At 46.1% G+C, this 3,947-nt stretch overlaps 1 pseudogene; it reads right to left on the minus strand.

The window, feature by feature from the left end:
• Positions 1 to 605: 605 nt before the first annotated feature.
• On the minus strand, positions 606 to 2,642 carry LOC114635578 (annotated as a pseudogene).
• Between the last annotated feature and the right edge of the window lie 1,305 nt (positions 2,643 to 3,947).

Genomic DNA, 3,947 nt, shown 5'->3' on the forward strand with positions numbered 1-3,947 from the left:
AACATCAAACCTGAATGCAACACCTGCCATAGGAATGTTCTTTATGACCAACCAGCCATGTGACTGACACTCCATGGTATGCCCAAGTTCAGTTTTGTTTTCAACTGCCTGGTTCTGTAACATAAACAGCTTCCAGAATATTCTCTCTTCAACATACTTTTGGAGCCTGTGGTTAAGAACTGTTCAGTCAGGATGGCTTAACCTCCACCTCCTATTTACAGGTTTCATTTAACAGCCAGCCACAAAAGCTGTTTTCTTGCTATTAAAATATTTAATTAAAATACAGCACCTGATTTGTGGTTTTTAAACAACTGAATAGAAACCCTACACAATAAAATTGTTTATATCTTCCTTCCATTCTAATAAAACAATTATCCCCTCTTTAATAAAATCTTTATAATTTTAAACCTGATCATCCTATTTCATAATTGTCAAGACTGTTTCTAATGGGCTTCTGAAAACGCACCTCAACACCTGGCCTAAAGGAGTAAGACACATGTAGATATTTGGTCTAGTGTCCTACATGGCCCTGCCAGGAGAGTCAGCCCTAGTACAATAGCTAGCACTCTGAAGCACGTTTCAGTCTGGTGGCTCCATCTCTGAGTTCAATACTGGAAGCATATTAAGGGGAGATTTACTTTTAAAAGGATGAGCTTTTCAAAATGCTCCATCATGAGCCTGGGCTGGCCAAAGCTGCCAGCCTCCATGGGTGTGCTAAACAGCTTTTCTGAGGGGATTGTACTTGGGGGACAGCCCAGAAACTGGACTGCTAAGGTAGACAGCCCAGGCTACGATGACCGCTTTAGGTTCGAGTAGGTAAGTGGGTCACAGCTGTGTTCCAACACCTCTTCCTCCAAATATGCAAGTACCATGTCTTCAGGTAGCTTCTTTCTCTAATCTCTTTATTGGTGCGAGGGACCACAGGCTCTCCTCTGTGCCAGTATCTTTAAGTGGGGACCCTGAGTCACAGCCATTGGAGGTGGCTATGTCCTCTGAGGTAGAATTCAATATTTTTAGCTCCCTGATTAAGTCTTGTCTGTACTGCTCTGCCTCCTACTCTGCGAACAGGGAAGCTTTGTAGTGAGGGTCCAGCAGTGAGGTAAAGATGTACCTGGGGTCATGGAGGGTGGCAGACAGGCGGCTCGCCATGGCGAGGGACTTAAGCATGGTGTCAATGCCCATTGTCTCCCCAAGTAGCATCTCAACTTTTCTGCTGAGGATGTGGATCATGAGGATGACCTGGCTCAGTGTAGACATGTGGGCACTCATCTCTCGGCTTGCAGCATCAAATGGTCTCAGCACATGGCACACAGAATGCATGACCTCCCACTCATCAGAGCTGATCAGCTCTCTGAAGTTACACTCAATGGATACTTCGTTAACTGCCCTCTTCTGCTCAATCAGACGTTGAAGCACGTGGAATGATGTGCTCCACTTTGATGGGACATCCTGGATCAGCTGGTGCTATGGCAGCTCGTACTCTTTCTGCAGTTCTGCTAACTTCTCTCTTGCTCTGGGTGACCGATGGACCTGCTCACACAGCTTCCTGGCAATACTCAGTAAGTTCTGCACCATCCTCTGGCTCTTGATAGCCTCACTCACAATCAGATTCACTGTGTGACTGAAGCACTGCACACTTGAGTGTTCACCCTCACTCAGCACTTCCCTATGTTTGGATTGTCAGTGACAGTGATGCCAATCTGAAGACCAATGGAAGTCACCCAGGCTTCCCACCAACACTCCAGCTGCTTCTGAATGCTGTTTCCACTATAGTCACAGTCGATCTGTGACACATCTAAAAGTGCTGAGCAATGGTGGTCCTCACAATGTGGTCAGACAGCGGATGCGAAGGTGACCCAGTGAGCTGTATGGGTCAGGTATTCACGAGTCTGGCTACTCATCCATATTCCGGAGGTGAAGTGGACCATGCCACTCTCAGCTTCCTTCAGATGTGACATAATTATCTGTTTCACATTGTCATACAATACAATAGCTGTTCTACTGAGGTTTCAAGTATTCGAGCAGCCTGTTAAAGCCAACGTTGTCTACAAGGGAGAGTATGGCTGAAGGTCAAGTGCAATCATTTCAGCTATGAGACTTGTGATTGTTTTTGGCAACTGGATGAGAGTCACAGAACTTCCCTGTGGAGTCACAGAAAGAGGAAACCCCTGAGATCTCTATCCCCAGAGGCCTCTGGATGCCTGGACAAAGGAGTAGAGTGACCTCTGAGATATCATTCTTGAGTAAATGGCCATGGAACTGCTGCAGATGTCTCAAAAGACAGCTGGTGCCCAGGTTGGTGGGCTTCTTGCCCCTGCAGATGGTCCGGCCACAGTGCAGGCACACCACCTTTGTTGAGTCTGCTGAACAAATAGAAAAGTGATTCCACAGCTTTGTGGTCTTCTTGCTATTTATAGGAAACATACCTTGATGATTTTTTCTGACCACTGCTGACAAGTCAGTTAATTTGGAGGAGCTTTCTGCAGAACCCAAAGTGGTATAATGAGACTTTGCCAAACTTGAACCCAGAAAGTCCTTCTGGTTCCTGACTACCTTAGGGTGAAGTTTGTACAAGTGTCCCATCAAACAACTGGTGCCAACATCTCCCTTCTTTCTCCGACTAATAACACAGCTACAAATTGCTAAAAATTAGTTTGACAAATATCTAACATGATCTGGTATTGAGGGCGGGGGGGGAGACTGATTCCCTGAGGGATAGCAAAAAGAATGGAAGCAGGCAACCTCTAAAGGTAGGAGGTTGCAGGGGCTCTCCACAATGTAACAGAGGTCTGTGGGGTGAGAGACTCTCAGGACTCAAAGGGAAGGACCTTAGATGAAATGACCTATATTGAAGAGAAGAAACTTCTAGAGCACACCTCCAGCAGAAAGACAAGTCATTAACTGAAGAATGGAGTTGCCATCCCACAGTAAAATCTCTGACCCATAGTTGTTCCTGTCTGAAAGAACTGCAGGGATGCAAATGGATAGGAGCCTGTGAAAAAGTAGAACCAGCTACAGACCCAAAGTGGGATCCAGCTCGAGGGGAGGCCCCAAGACTTGACACTATTACTGAGACTATGGAGTGCTAACAAAAAGGGACCTATTATGACTGCCCTCCAAAAGACCCAACAAGCAGTTGAGAGTGAGATGCAGATATTTGCACCCAACCAATGGACAGAAACTGCTGACCCCTGTGGTTGAATTAGGGGAAAGCTGGAAGAAGCTGAGGAGGGTGACCCTTTAGGAGGACCAACAGTCTCAGTTAACCTGGAACCTTGAGATTTCTCAGACACTGGAGCACCAACCAGGCAGCATACATCAGAAGACATGAGGCCCCAAACACATATACAGCAGAGAACTACCAGGTCTGAGTTTAGTCAGAGAAGATGCACTTAACCCTCAAGACACTGTCAGGTCTAGGGAATTTAGAGGTCTGGTGGAGTGGAGGTGGGTTGTGGGACATACTCATAGAGACAGGGGAGCTTGGAGGAGGTATAGGATATGGAACATTCGGAGGGTGATCCATGATAAAATCTGGAGTTTGAAGGGAAGAGAGAGGCGGGGAAGAGAGAGAGAGACAGAGGGAGGGAGAGAGGGAGGGAGGGAAGGACAGAGGGAGGGAAGGACAGAGGGATGGAGGGAAAGAGGGAGGGAGGGAAAGAGGGAGGGAGGGAGGGAGGGAGGGAGAGAGGGAGGGAGGGGGGAGGGAGGGAGAATGAAAGAAAGCGAGAGAGAAAGAAAGAAAGAAAGAAAGAAAGAAAGAAAGAAAGAAAGAAAGAAAGAAAGAAAGAGAAAAGATTTTTTAAAGTATTACAGACATTATGGATACAAGGCACATGCTTAAACATAACTAAAACAATATACAGAAAGTTAATAGCCAACATTATACTAAACAGAAAGAAACTTAAAGCAATTCTATCTAAATCAGAATGAGAAAAGCCACCCCC

Source organism: Grammomys surdaster, unplaced genomic scaffold (genome assembly GCF_004785775.1).
Source record: "Grammomys surdaster isolate TR1022 unplaced genomic scaffold, NIH_TR_1.0 112667, whole genome shotgun sequence".
Lineage (NCBI taxonomy): Eukaryota > Metazoa > Chordata > Mammalia > Rodentia > Muridae > Grammomys > Grammomys surdaster.